The sequence below is a fragment of the Motacilla alba genome, chromosome 2 (assembly GCF_015832195.1).
Source record: "Motacilla alba alba isolate MOTALB_02 chromosome 2, Motacilla_alba_V1.0_pri, whole genome shotgun sequence".
NCBI lineage: Eukaryota > Metazoa > Chordata > Aves > Passeriformes > Motacillidae > Motacilla > Motacilla alba.
Window position 1 is genome coordinate 25,396,039 of NC_052017.1, and position 16,075 is coordinate 25,412,113.

Here is a 16,075-nt window from a genome sequence, read left to right on the forward strand (position 1 = left end):
ACCGCGTAATGAGAAACGCCACAATTTTCTGAAAACATCATTGCAAATGTAGTTGAGGTCTCTTTCTTAAATTTGTCTGGGATGTGTTGTTTGTCAGAATGCAGGTATGCATGTCACACATTCATACAGATGCTTATTATAAGAAATAAAGATGCTTGCACTTTATTGAATGGAATAGGAGGACATTGGAGGCTCAGAGAGGAGTCATTAATCTTTGGTGGCAGTTACACATTTAGAAAAACTTGTTCAAGCAGGTAAGTATTGTGAAAATAAGTGCTCCATCTTGTATAATGTAAAACCTCAGACTGACAGTTCTTTTTAGAAGGGATTTTTCTAAATAGCAGTTTGACTAAGTCAAAAATATCTTGTTTCGCATCACAAATCAAAAAGTGCTGCCCATATGTTAAAAAAAAGTTTTAACATTTTGTAGTAATTTTATAGTCACAGTTAATAACTATTTTGAACTTAGAGTGGGTAGTTGTATGTTTCATGCTGAACTATGCACTTTTCATTTACATGACAAGTTTGTTATGGATTTATTATACCTATCAGAATGTTTCACTTTCTTCAGACAGGCTATTTCATTTCCTTGCTGCTTTTAAAATAAAGCTTAGCTTCATTTAAAAAAAAAAAACCCTATTCCCAAGCAATATGAAAATAAGGGGCCTTGTGGCAGAATGTGATGTTGCTCCTAGATGTCCTCCTTTGTTTTCAAACACTTTGTCCCATTTTATGTTTCCAGTGTGTGCAGTCTCAAACCTCTTTGATGCTGACTAATTGGGGGGGGTGGGAAGACAATGTAAAAGGGTTAATCCGTTACACTGGTATTAATGAGTCAGCTGGATCCCTGCCATTCTCTCATTTCTGGTTCACTTAGCACCGATTAGCACAAATGACACTTAGTTCTGTGGGAAGCAAGCTATGAGGATTGTAGGTAATGCAGACCTCGGAGGAGAACAGCCTGGTCTCAGGTTAATACAGGTAGATAAATCCATGCCATGTGGGTTGAGATCAGAAATAATCCTGTTTTCCTACTGGACCCCTGAGAACACTGGGAGCAGTGGTAGGGATGTTTTAAGCTCACACGTGATAGATCAAAAGGTGGTCAGGTTGTTTTCTGAACTCCTTTCTCTGCTGTGCTGCTGGGGATTTGAGCTTTGGATATACTCACCTGACACCCAGGCATTAGAAATGAGATGGTGAAAGAAAGTAATTACAGGCACATCTGTGCAACTGAGAGCCCCTTTCTAAAATGCCAGAACTCTCGTGACAAAGTTTTGAAAAGGTTTGATTGACTATTTATACAGTGGTAATGTTTCTTTGGTCTGTCCTGGGCTTCTAATTTGGGATTCTGGGACAGTAATAAAGATACACTAATTCAAAAATATATTGTATTTTCATTACTTTTGATTACAACTGCAACTGTAAATTGATTACAGAAGCAGGTACAGAAAAGGAAATTAGCCCTCAGGATACACTTGTAGTCCAGATACTTTTTACAATGTTTTTATTAATTTAGAAACAATTCCAGCAAGACAAACTCAGAATACTTCTCTTCCCTTTTCTTCTTCCCCAAATCTCTGCAGTTGCTGGGGTGATTTTAGAGGCATGCTCGCATCCCATATCTGAAACTTTGTATTGTAGCAGAGCTTTTCTTCTGATGGCAACCTTTCAGAACAGCTGCCTAGGTTTAGTGTACTCTTTGTGTTGGAGGATGGTGTAGAAATCATGGATTAGGTTGTTTGTAGGAGTGTTTGACTTCAAATGTCTTCATCTGAGAGCAATTCTTCCAATTTACTCACTGCATGGAAAGATGCTTCCCTGCATACTGAGCAGGTGTTTAGCACGGGTGCCTCCTGGCCACCTTTTGGGAAAGTCTGTTAGCAGTCCCCCTGTGGGGAGCCTGATCTCCTAAATTAGAGATCTGTGTTGATGCTATACCCCTTTCACAATAAGTTAGCCCCAAAACATTCTCCACATTTGTACACTACATCTGCATTTTGACAAACAACAGGCACAGTCTTTTAACCTCCAAGTTGCTTAGAAAGTTTGAATCTGGTTGTTTTTCGGGCCTTTGTTCCTATTTAATCCCTTTGGGGCAGAACAGTAACGCAAAGAAGTTTTTTCTAACCACAAAGTTTTAAAGTTAAGTAGTGTGGGGTGTCTCAAAGGCAAAATCCTATATGTTGTCTTCTCCTGTTTCTGATCTTACTCATTTAAGAGTTTTTGGGCCAGTAGTGGTTTTGCAAGTGAGGATAATCTAGATTTTATCAGCTCACCACTACCCAAAAGCAAAAGTGCTACTTTCCTCCACTTCAGTGAATCTTTCTTTGCTTCAGCTCTGGTGTTTGCTGGATTTAGTCAATTGGCTCAATTCCCAGAAGAAGATGGGTTCATAAGCAGAAAGTTCATTTTTTTTGTCAGAGTCAGTGCAAGGGAAAGGCCTTTGAGTGAGGGGAACAGAAATTCCCTTTCTTAATGGTGGTGAGTGATTAGATGAGCTCTCGTGGTCCCACACAACATCACCTTTATTCAGGCAACAATTAAACATGACTGATCATATTGCATGCAAAAATAGTTGCTCTGTTGAGAAAATCACCCTGTCTTAGGCTAGCTCTGTATGCAGCTGGGCTGATCTTTTGTCACCCTGAAGGAAGGCCAGTCCCCTTGTCCTGCTTCAGACTCTACTCTTCTGCTATTTAATTTTCTGCAATTTTGTGAACTTTCTTCTGGGTTAGTGTTATGCTATTCTAGGAAGGTGAATTGGTTCGAAGGGCTTGAGTGATGGAGCAGGTACGGCAAGAGGGAAGACAGAAGTGGGAGGTATGAATGGAAATGCATCCTAGGTTGTTGGTGCTGCTCAGTTGGCTGTGAGTGTCTCATCGCTCAGATATCTGATAGGGAACCAGGTCTGGAACCAGGACTAAGGTGCAAACCAGCAGCAGCAGTTCTTGTGGTTTGGAGGAAGGAGGGGACACCCTAAGGAGCCAGACTGCCCTCAGAATGGATGAGGGGAACGGCAGGAGCAAACAGCTCAGAGTGGAGAGCAAAGACAGGTCACAAATTCTGACAGCATTTTGCAGCCATGTACATTTTCTGCCCTGTTGCAGTGTTTGTGTAAAATCCCAGACACTAAATCCGTTGTCCTCACCTTAAAGGAGGTATGAAGGAGATACAAAGGAAGATATGAAATCAGTTGTCCTCCAGACAGAAGCTGTGTCTTTGAGGAAGAAATGGGTGCCATGTTGTTTATGGCCCTGGATTTTTTTCCTTCTAGTTTTTTCTGCCTATCAGGCTGCATGATGATTGTGGGCAAATTGCAGTGTGATCTGAATATAGGACATGTTCCTGAGTAGAGCACACATAAAGCAGTAACTGTATCATGGAAACTTAATTCTCTCTTGCTTTGTGAAAAATCGTTAATGTACCGCAGCAGCTGCCTATCAGATACAGGAGTACAGGTCTTTGTGACCTAGAATTTCAGCTGCCAGTTTGCAGCCAGTTGAATCAGTATGTGGTAACACAGCCCTTTGTGCATAGGATAGGTTGGTTCATTGGTTTTGTAGGGAGACATCAGGCTTACACTGTTGGTCTGTGAGTACTGAGTTCAAGCAGGGGGTGATAAGGAGCATGGCTAGGAATGGAAAAGAATATCAATATGACTGTTTCAGGCCTCATCTTCTCAAAATTCCTCGTGTTCAGGGTTCAGGTCAGTGCATCTTAAACAGAATTTACAAAAATTGTATTACCTCACCTACTTTTTTAATACCTGTAAGAAATGAAAATACTTGGATGGATTCTTTGCATTGACCAAGCTAGATTTTAGATTTGTCATAAAATTGCTTTATCCATGGTATTTTTTCAAGCCAGTCTTGGACGTAGCTAAAGAGCTGTCATCCAGACTGATACTGTTTGCATCCACAGAGGGCTCCTTCAACAAGGCAGTGCAGCATTGTGTAGTAAGTGCTCACTTGTCTGATTCCCTGGAGCTGATGGAGTGAAAATGAATGCAACTTTCTCATGAGAAGAAAGCTAAAGAGAGAAAGTTGCACTGTTGAACCCTTGAAGAAAAGGAGCAAAACTAGAAATATATATTAATCTTTAGTTTCCTACAGCCTGCTGATAGTAATAAAAATGAGCATTTCCTAATATAATAACTTGGGTTTGGGATTTTTTTCCTATGTTTAAGAACTTCTTCATATTTTTGATATGCGAGGTCTAGCACACCTTTGAAACTTTCCATGTTGATTTGTCTTATGTCTGGAGTGAAGACTACATTTAGATCTGAAATATCTTGCTTTTTCATGGTGGAAAGCAAGACTGGTCCTACGATAGGGTATGCTTCCACAGGGCAGCTTAACTGTCAGAAGAAAGGGTCACTGCTTCTCGCTCCTGGAAGCAGGATTACTTTCCATCACCCATGTGCCAGCTCTGCCAGCTCATTTGATGTCTGTGATTTAGCTCACGAAACTAGCAGAAAACTAACCCAGCAAAATAGGGAGAATGTGTTTATCTTTTTGTTAGCCAGTTTAGTGAGCTCAGGTGGCTCACAAACACTTGGGAGAATTTGGGAGCCACCACAAAGGAAAGAGGTGGAGCACCCATGCTGAGAGGAGAGGCAGGACTTGTCCTTTTGGCAGCACTGAGCTGTTAGCCTGACTCAGCCATGTTGTGAAAGCTCACCCTTAGGTAATAATCTTCACACTACAGGTTGACTGACAGTTCTTCAAATAGTAGCCAGAAGGGAGTTACCAGCTGTACGCAGTTTGTTTTTGTAGGGTGGCCTTGTCTGTTTTCAGTGTGCTGTGTTTTGAAACAGATACTTATTCTATTCTAATCGTGTTATTGCATGAAAAAGTTCTGCAGAAAAATTACATGTGCAGGGCGGACCTGTCTGGGAACTTGGTGTTGAGCAAGTGGATAAGGAGCCACAGAACCTGGAAAACTTTGTACTTCAGTTTCTGGGACAATTTGCCTGTTGCATTTGGAGGGACTCAGAAACCCTTGTACTTCTAGTCTGCTGAGCGTTGCCAGCTTGAAAGCCTGAGGCAGAGTGTGGTCCTTCATCTTTGAACATTGTGAAGTTTTTATCAGAAGATCTGGTAGCCCCTGTTAATGTAGTTTACCAGTTATCACCATGGATCTTAAGTGCCCATAAGCCTGGAGTTCCATTGAAACCTTGGCTGCAGAGTTTGAAATCTACCGTGGCTCTCACCCTTTCAGCTCCCCAGGGCCTCTGCAGAAGTGGGTGGGTGGTTGCCATCTCAGGAAAAAAAGAAATGCTCTTTTATGAAAACTGCCCATCTGCCTTTATGCTCTTGAAGCTGGCATGAATCCTATGTGGGTGTTTTGGTTTTGTTTTTCTTACAAATTGAAATGTTTAATATTCAGCTGGAAAATTCCATTTCAATGCAGAGTTGAGGGAAGGCACTGATTTACAGTGTAGGCATAACTTAACACAAGCATTTGTAGCCCTCAGTTTCACACCATGAACAGCTGATAATAAAACAGCTGCTCTGACCTTTCTTCATTTTCTCCACATATGAAAAGAATATGGTACAAAGTCCTGGCAGATTTTTCTTTAAAATGAATTATTCAAGTACTGCACAATTATGGGTTTTTTTCTCTTTGCTTTGTGGGCAGTATTAATGTCACTTTTTGGTGTACATGCAAACATTCGGGCATTTCACTGAATGATACAGCCAAAAATGTATCAGCTGGACTTTTACATCTGTTGCTCTTGTATCTTTGTAAATGGATATTTTAATGTGGTGAGGCTTTTTTAGACTTTGTAAAGCAAATTCCTCTGTTCAGGAATTTTTATTCATCTCTTTTTCTCCTCCCCAAAATAACTTCTGCCCTGCTCTTTGGATACTTTTAAAGATTTTTTCTAGTTCTTTTTTTTCTGCTGATAATTTTTTTTTTTCCTAACAGATCTGCACTACTATGTTTGTGAAATGCAAAAATGCAGTTGAATAGTTAGAAAGGTTTTTAAGTAATGAAGCCAGACATACTAAAAATCTGTGAAAATTTAATACTATTTATGTTGTTGCCTTTAAAACCAAGGAATCTAGCAGTAATATGTTGAAATGAACATTTCCATTTTGTTTACACACTAGTCAAGAGTAATCCAGAAGTTCTGTGGTATAGTTTCTTCTACAAAGCTGGATTTAAAATAAAGTTCCTAGAAATACTAAACCAGCTTAAAGCCCAAAAATAATCAGAAAATAACACTTTAATCCCAGTTAATCCACATTATTGACCTATGTGCTCTAAATAAATAAATAAAATTAGGTAGTGCTTTAATCATCAGTGTGGAGCTGGTTATTCATGACAGAGGTATGATCCAAAATTCAGCTGCTATGCAGGTTTTTGTCCTTTTTGAGGACATGTTAAATGGATTTATGTTTTAGTTTGTGAGGAGACTTGGTTGATTAGTTTTAGATCCCTTTGTAAGTCTGAGGTCAGAAGATGGTACTAATACAACAGAATTAACAGTGTAAGTCAAAAGTAGTTTTTCAAGGAGTTATGGAAGCAGAGATACTTTGTTATTGAATAATCTGTTGGGATTGCTTTTGGATGTAGGTATACCTTTTAAAAAATACTCAAAGCCTCTCTGTACCCATTATAAAGTTGTGCTTGTCACTACAGAAAATGCAGAGAATTTATGCTTTTTAGAGAAAAAAAAGCCCATGCTGTTCAGAAATAGTCTACAAGCATGTTTCAGAAATGCAAAAACAGCAGTGGAAGTGCCATAAGGTTTTCTGCTCAGAATTGACATTATATAGTCACAGTGACATAAGATTTCCAAGCTGCTGTCTAAAAAATAACTTAAAAAAAAAAAAAAAAAGCAGGGAGGGAGCATTTTTTGAACCACAGTATTTGTAAACCTTCTAATAGAATCTTAGGTATTATGATTTAACTTTCTGCATCAGTTGTATTGTGCCTGTATGGCATGCAGGCATTAAGTGTCTTTCAGGGTATCTATATAACTTTGTGTATGGTCTTTATGTTTTAAATTAATTCTGCTTAACCTTGTTTCAAAATTAGTGGGGTTTCCATGCCTCTGAGAGGATGGAAACGTTTGGGTAGAAATGATTATTACTTTGGAGATTTCTCATAACTGTGATACATAAAAGTTACCTTAAATATGTGTTCTGTCCTATTACCAATTTTCTCCCACAGAGTATTGATTCAGCCTTCTGATACTTTCAGAGTTTCTAGACGACATGACAAAAGGTGTATAGCAAGTAATGTGAATGCTGTAGGCACCTGCTCACTTGAAGGCTGTTTATTGGGATGAGGTTGTGTGTGATCATGAGTTCATCTCAGTGCATCATGGGACAAAGACATAAGTGGCCCTACTATGAGTCGACTGATAGATTTACAAATTTTTAGATGGGATTGTTCCTCTCTTCCTCTTTTTTATAAAAAGAGTATTTCTTGTTTCAAATAGCTGAAATGCTATCAAGAGAATAAAACGCAGTGTTCCCTGGAATAGTTTATCAAGGATCTCCTTGAGGATTTCCTAGTCCATCTACCCTGCTAGAACAGCCCTGAGCATTTCCCTGCATTATTACAGTGGCCTCCCTTGTGTTCCCTCCATTCACAGTGACCAACCACAGGAGTATTTCCCAACTGACCAAGCAGGCCAAGAATAACAGAGCAATGGGTTTTTCCTTCAGCTGGGGCATTACACCTAGTCTCTTTTTACTCCTCAGCTGTAGATGGTTATAGTCTGTAAATTCTAAATATCTCCAAATCTTCTATCTCTGTTCAACCACATTTGACAATGTTTTCCTATGTTATCAAGGACAGAAGATGGGTCATGTAAATCTAATTCCATAGGAAACCAGCTTAAATTTGCATTGTTTGTTTTCTAATATAATTTACATTTATGTAACAAGCTTCATATGCAAATATCAGGCTATCAGCACCTCAGTTTTTGACAGGCAAATAAATTTAATGCATGTTGGACCTACTGAAATGCAAGTTGCACAGTGTAACCAAGACACTGAGCAGGCAGACCATGCAGCAGGTTTTTAAGTGCTAGGAAAATCTCTGTCCTCATCAGTGGGCTTCAGCGTGTGCTGTTTGCTTTCTGGACAGGATTGCCTTTTGGACCACATTATGAATAAAACAGGAGAAGGGAGTCCCAATGTCATAGTTAAGTGGGGATACTAAAATAATGTTAATTTCATAGTGAAAAGTGGAATGTTACAGTATATATATATATATAAACCTTTGAAAAATAACTGAGCCTGTAATCTGGGATAGGTTTTATAGGATGGATTAACTAGTGACAAGGAAATGATGCTGCTAAAACATGTTAAAGGGGAGGTTGCTTGCCAGCACTACTCTGTATGAGCTGCACTATTGTCTTCCTCTGAGTTTGTTGTTATTACTGATGTTTCCCCAAAGCCTTTTACCATTCGTCAGGAACTGAAGAGGTAAAGACTTCTATTGTTTTGAGATTAAACTTTCTATCATCCTCACAAGCAAAAAAAGAAAACGCAGGAAGAATTGTGGAGATTGTGACTGTCATATTCTCTCAAAGGTAAACAAGAGAAAGTTAGGCAAGAGAAATAGAACAAATAAAGGGAATCAATGTTGTCTTTATCTCAGTCCCTTGGAAAAGCAAAAAGGATCTAGTGGGAGATTGTAATCCTGGAAGAAAATTAAGCTTGCAAACTGAGGCTTCTTTTGTGCTTGTTGCATACCAGGCTGTTGATATAGCAGAGTTGGATTATGTGTAGACATCTTCCACTACCAGGAAGCAGATTTGAGAGTGAAGTGGAAAGAGATTATATGAATTAACATTAAACTGTTCTAAATATCTAAAAATGTATGGGACTTTTTGATTTATTCCTAGTCTTAGAACAATGTTCTTGTTCTGTGGAATGATTGAGCTGGTCTAGCTGACCATGACAATCAGGGATCACTGAGTGATTATGTGTAAAATAAAAAGAGAACAAATCAATTTATAAAACTTTTCAAAAAAGTAAATTAAATTGTTTGCTTCCCCAGAAGAGTGTGACTCACTTGGCCTTGGAAGGTTACATTTGCTTTGATATGGAGTGGCTTAACTGACAGCTCAAGCAAATGACAGATTTAGAGGTTCTCTAGGGATGTCAAGAACTGTGACTTAGTGCATGAAGAGACTGGCCTGTGGCATCTCATCTATACCTTCTAGGCAGATTTGCTGATTTTTTTTTTTAGGGCCAATATTAATGATAAATACCAACATGCAATAGATATGCTGGGGGCTTATCCACACAGTATCAGTTGAACGTCAGAAGAGCAGTGAATAGTTTTGAGATTTCCCTAAGGCACTGGCACACACTCACACACAGATAAGCACAAATCTTGGGTCAGAAGACTTAGAAGATGTACATTTATCTTGTTTAGCTTTTTCTTTCAACTTTTTCCTTATAAAATGACTGAACGTGTCATAAGCCCTTACTTGGATCTGTACTGTTGATTGCTTCAGTCCTAAGGTTGTATTGAGTAGCTGGTAAGTCCCATCACTTGCTCATTCTGATAGCACAACTTGATAAGAAAGGTGTGGCAGTATCTAAGGTAATGAAGTCTAGAATAGCATTTCCAAATAGCAAAATGGAAAAACAAGATCCCTGGAAAGATACTCTGTGGTGAGGGAGTTCAGTGTTTTGGTGAACTACTGAGAAAGGCTGGCATGTACATATAAGAGATGAAAAGTACTTGCAGGGATGCATCACACCAGAGAATCAGAGTGAGATTAATTCCTGGCATTTCTTTATGCTTGACATGACAGTCTCATAACCGAAAACCAAAGAAAAATAACATTTCATTAGGGGATTGTGGCTCATGGACTAATTAGTTCTACAGCTTGCTTTGAATGTGATTGTGAACCTGGATGTAACAAGCAGTAGAGGGATAGATAAAACTGAGATGAGAGATGCTGAGGAAGCTCCTTCTTTGGAGCCTCAAAATTCAGCTAAACAACCTGAGGTACATAGTTTCTTTCACTTTGAAGTTAGCCCTGAACTGAACTGGAGATTGGACTGGTGTGATCTCCAGGATTCCTTCCAACCAAAATTTTGCTACGAAACTTTGGCTTTGGATTCATCAGCTTTCTGGAAGAGTTGGGCACCTCTTAAAAGAGAACCTTTTCAATGGGGGTCGGAGGAGTTGGAAGGATTTAGCCTCAGTGAAGTGGTAGGAGATGGAGTTAGAGCTAAACACTAAGGGTCCTTTGTTTCATGATTCAGGAAAACTTTGAAAGAAGTGAAACTTTTAAGTAGTTGGAAATATAGAAAAGCACAGAAATAAAACACTTTTTGCAAACTTAAAAATATGTAGACCTGGGATATGAAAACTACAGGAGCCTCTAATCCTCTTACATTGTTTTTCTATTGCTATCTTCTAAAAAGCTTTTGTTTGGGGAAACAAAATATTTTTCATAGGGAAGTTTTTAATCTATGGTTTCAGTATGATCTTGATAGTGGGAGCAGGTTGAGGACACCCTGACAGAATTGTTTAGGAAAATGGAGACTCTACATTAAGAATGCCTGCAGAAGGATGGGATACCAAAATCGGACTGGGTGGCAATGTGGAGTGCCACTCCCATAATCTCCAATGGCATGTGCTGTAGCTGTATTTGCTATTCTTCTTAATTGGGAAAGGACTGAACCTTGTTGCTTCATGTCTGCAAATGCAAAACCATTCGGGGTAATGTTTACCTTGTTACAGTTTTCCCCCTGCCTTTTACAAGTTTGAGGAAATCAGTTTCAGGATTCTCATTGCAGGGCTTATATAGATTTTTCTCATGGTTCATCAGGAGAATTAGAGAAGATACTGGTTAAGTTCTACCCCCTATCAAAGATTTATTTGTAGGACCTCTTAATACAGTATTGAAACTCAATGTAAGGCTGCCAAACACTTACCAGACCTCTGGCTCAGCATGGACTTAGCCAGACTTCCTTTTCACTCACCCTTATGCAGCATAAACTCTTAAACTCTTGTTTTGCTGGAAGTTGCAGCTGTGGAGAATCTTTCTGCTGATATGTTGGGTTTTTTTAGGGGATATTATTAGCTTGTTGAAATGAAACTGCTGTTGATATGAAAAGCTTTAATATGAAACAAGGATGAGGTGACCTGAAACTAGGATGACTTCATTGTTTTGCCAACTAGATATATATTCTTATAAGGCTATAATGTCTTGGCCATGCCCACATGGATGATAACGAAGATTAATATGTAGTTTTATAGCACTAATACTAAACAGCATGATAGTCCCACTTTTAAGAAAATGGAGGAACCAACTATTCATCAATGTCCCATCTGTGCCATTGAAGAGGACAGCACTGGCCAGTGCCTTATTTGTTTCAGATGGATCACTGAATCATCTGTTGACCACCAATGCAAACTGTTACATTACTTACAGCTTATTGTGTACAATCCATTCAGGGCAGGTGGAATAGATGATCCTTCAAGTTCCTTTCCGACCCAAACCATTCAGTGCTTCTGTGCTCATTAGCAAAGATTTCTACGGGTCTTCTGTCTTCCCTGTCTTCTGTTGGTTGTCTTGATCCCATAAAATCTGCACAATTCTGTGTTTGGGGTACTGCCATTGAGGTTCCCTGGCACCACCTCAGTGCAGTCCCCAGCTCACTCGCTGGGTAGAAACTGGCTGGTAAGTGGAAAATGTGAGACCCTGGAAGTGACTGAGCAGAAACATGTTTCATCCCTGCTGAAAGACCTGGAGAGAGAGAAGAGAGCAGGACTTGAAAAAGTGGTGCTATCAGCCCTTTTTGCATGGAAGCGCCATTGCAGGGACTCCTGAGATGCAGATGTTCAGAGGGAATTACAATGCTTCTTAAATAACTGCTGAGATTGAAAGCACTGTCAGTATTGATGGACTGAAGCCTGAAGTTCTGCTAGTTTATCCTGGAGCAGGGTAACTTAAAATTGCTGTGTCTGACCTTTCTTCCTTATCTCAGGGAGAGAGTAGAAGATTTATGAATAAGAAAGAGGGAAAAGAAGCTGTAGTAAAACTTTGATGCTTCCACAGAGTCAGTCTCTCCTGTTTTCACATCTTAATAATCCTCTCTTAAAACTTCTTGTATTTTTGCTGACAAGTAGAAGCCAGAATATTCTTTGCTCTTGCCATCTCTATGCAGGACATATAAGATTATGACAGGCAACAAAGAGTTAAGCAACTAACTAAAGTATAATGGAAAATAGCTGTCTTCCTTTTGAAGCTGAAGGTGACATTTGAAAATCCATGTATTTGGTAGCTAGATACTGCTTGCTGTGTTGTACGTGCTTCAGTGTCTCACACAGGAGTTTTACACAGGCCAGGACAAATGGCAGTCTACATCATAAAGTACATTTACAATTGGTTTTAATTTATTAAACTGAGGGTGGGCTAGGCTTTTGAATGTTGTCTGTTGATCAAGAGACTACACAGCTTGAGGTTAACAAAATGCTGGAAGAGGAAAGAGTATAAATAGAAACACCACTTCCTTGTTGAGTAGAAGCCAAACTTGTGGGTGAACCTTTCTATATGAGAGTTCGCTGAGGTCCAGATAGGCAGCTGAGTGCAGATTTCTGAAGACACCAAAAACTCTGAGTTCTGAGGGAGGATATACATAGGATATACTGAGGACTGGACTAGGTATTTCTTTCCTGTGGAACACCTGGCTGCACTACTTTGAAAAAGATACCAGTGGAACTTGGAGAATTTTGGTGAAAATCCAGCATCAGCTTAGTGAAAGGAGAAACGTATTTGTGATCTTTCAGTGCAACACTGATTATTTGGGCCTGGAAAAGGCTTAATATAACTTTGAAACAGCCTCCCAAGACGGAGGATTTGAAATACAAGCTTATCTGGACAGTAGGATAAATACGCCTACTACTTTCTTTTCAAACTTTAAATATTTTCCCATTGGTAAGGAAGGGAGTATTTTACAGCAATTGGCATGATTGGTTTTTTCCTGATAAATTTTCCCAGTAATGTCCTGCATATTACAGATTATGCTGCTGATATTTAAACCATATTACATTTCATGAAGTGGCTTCCATTTCTAATTCTTACAGACTTTAAACAGTATACATAATTTTTAGATATATGACTTAGATTTATTTTCTAGAGGAGTTTTATGACTGAAATTTGCACAATGCTTAAACCAAGGACTATATGAACCAGACTCTAAGTGGTTTTTAAAATAAGTAATTTTTTAATTTTATCCCCTGATTAAAATACAGCTTTAAAGTTGCTCTAGTTCAAACAAATTAATTCAAGAAATCTTATGGCCTATATTTTTACAGGAGTTTAGGCTAGGTGATTACCATGGTCCTTCTGCCCTTACCTGTAAACGTATTTGCAGTTCTGATGAATTTCAGTTCTGATGAAAGACTTCATGGAGGCCCTTTCCACTGAAGTCATGTATTTGTGATCTTTCTTCAGAGCCAGATTTCAGTTACTTAGTTTGGAAAAAAATATAGTGGTGTGCCTATTTACATCAAGATTGTGTTAAGAGAACTTGTTTGGGTTTGTTTTGGGGGGTTTTCTCCCAATATTTGGAGGGGAGGGTTGCTTGGTTGTTTGTGGTTTTTCCTCAGTCAAAAGCTATCAACTAAAATGTTTGGAGTGCTCAAAAGGACCCACAGTTCCTGCACCCAAAGGTCTGTGCTTTCATGGAGGTCTGTCTGTTTGGTGTTTGGCATCATCCCCCTTCCTCACATAGTGGTAGGTGGATAAGAACAGGAGATCACAGGGTTGCAGAGGAAAAGAGGAAAACCCAGACCACAGGGAAGCATTTTAAAGGCTTAGCCTGAAGAGGAAAGAAAAACTATGACTTCCCCTTAAGGAAAGAGATTTAACTGGGAAGCCAAGGCAAGCAAAACAAAAAACAAAAAAACAAAAACCAAAAAACCACACCCAAAAAACCACAAACACCCCCCCCCCCCCCCGAACCACAAAAAAACCCGAAAACAACACCCCAAAAAACTAACCATTGTGGGTGGCTAAACATGATGAGTCAGCTATGGCAAGCTAGATAGGGTTGGGAATTCATAGAGCTGGGGAGGTATGTCACAGTTAATTAATAATTTGGGCTAGTAGAAATAAGGATGACTAATTGGTTGAATATTTGAGATAGGAACTAGTGAAAGAAATACACTGAAAATACCAATTTATCTGGAAAAACATTCCATCCTGCTGGATGTCTTAGGCAGTTTGGTGTCTTTGGCAGCTGCCTATCACTGCTTTAACTCCATTAACTCAAATAATAAAAATCTGTACAAAGAGTCATGGCTTATCCTTGCAGGATGGTATGCCTGAAAATTTGGCAAGGTGTTGGAGTTTCCCCATTTTATTTTTTTTTTTAACAAAGAAAAATTCTGCCTTAAAGTGCAGTTTCACAAAGACTCTGAATTGTGAAACAATACAGGTACTCCTATACTGAGCTTGTGAATTTTGGGAGCTGCATGACAAAGTTCTAAGTAAAAAATTTCATTTCTCTCTAAATGAGTTGTACTTATTCTTCCTTTCTTATGATCATTTATGACCTTTTGGTTCTGATTACAAACCAAGACTCTTTTCATCTTAAGAAAACTAATCACAGGGAAAAAGTACATTCTGGATAGCATTAACACATATGCATTGGGTTTTCTTAATGTGTTTTTTCATACAAAAACTTTGGAATGCTTTCTCAGGAATGCTTTGTAAAGACAAGGAGCAGAATGTTGGTTCCTGTGTTCATTGAATCCCCGCTGTAACTTTTTTCAGTATGTTTATGTAAACACCCAACTTCACCCAATATGTCCCATTGGTACCAACTGCCCACACACTTGGTGAGTTGTTGTCCAGCTCACTGAAGTCTCCTACCACCCTCACAAGTCTTCATCACACAGCTAAGCTCCCTGATCTAGGGACAGGGTATCCTGTGGAGTCTTTCCTCCTGCATTGATCATGGAATGTAGGACTAGAAGGGAGCACAAAAAGGTCATTAATCTTCCTTGTCTTGGCATGATTGAAACCATTCACAGCAGATGTTTCTTCAACCCATCTCTGAAGTCCTTTGGAGATTACCACTGTTAAGAGAAACCATTTCATTAGGTTGTTCAAAGTGCTCAAGTAGCCTTACTCCTGGAGAAACTGATCTAGCCTAAATTTGGTACAATTTAAATCTGTTTGGAGTCTCATCCACAGCAAGTGTACCAAAAATATGCCTTACTGCCCTCTTCCTGTATCTGTTAACCATTTTTACACCTCCCTGTGGCAGGGTGCATTTACAAAGCTTAGAATAATTTTTGTTTGCAGGCCTCTACTTCATTACAAATGTAAAATAATTGTTTAGCATTCATGATTTTCATAACTGTTATTTACCTCGTTATCTTATAGGTGCTTTAAAATTGTGCTTTTCAAGGTACTGGGAATGGAATGGAACATTGACTGAATCCCCATCTCCTTCGTTCTCCCACACCACTTTTTTTCATAGCTCTTGTGAATACAAGTTCTTTGGAGTATTTTATGTAGAAAATTACTAGTTTACTAAGAAGAATCTTTCAACTCCAGAAAAGGCCTTGGAAAGTGTAGACATTAATGAAATTAATAGGCATCAAAGACCTGTGACAAAGATAATGACGATGATTCTCTGCATACACTGCTAGGAATAATACTTGGGTATTAGAAGCAGACACAAAAATGAGATATTAGTGCTTGTTTTCATAAAAAACTTTACCAAATATTGCATTGTACTTGAGGGATCTGACCAGTCAGACCTGGGGGGCCGTGGCAGTCTGGAACAAATATGCATGGACCTGAGTGTCATTGGCTTTTCAGCCTAAGTGGGCAGGGGCAGAAGCTGGCTGCTGTTTCCAAAGGTTTCTGCCTGGTGCATTGGCTCTAAATAAACCTCTGAAAAAAATGGAATAGGGGAGCCAGAACCACTGGTTTAGCAAAGAAGTTAAACTACAGTAACTTGAACCCTTATATTTTGAATTGTTGCTGCAGGACTCTTTAAAGATACAGACTTCCAAAATATGCCATTACAGAAAGCAGTATGAATTCAAATAAAAATAAAACCAA

General features: G+C 39.0%; 1 protein-coding gene across 3 annotated transcripts in view; it reads left to right on the top strand.

Moving 5' to 3' along the window:
* The window catches only part of UMAD1 (UBAP1-MVB12-associated (UMA) domain containing 1), a 78,839-nt gene that overhangs the window by 43,839 nt on the left and 18,925 nt on the right, over window positions 1-16,075 (top strand). The gene's annotated exons all lie outside the window — the stretch shown is intronic.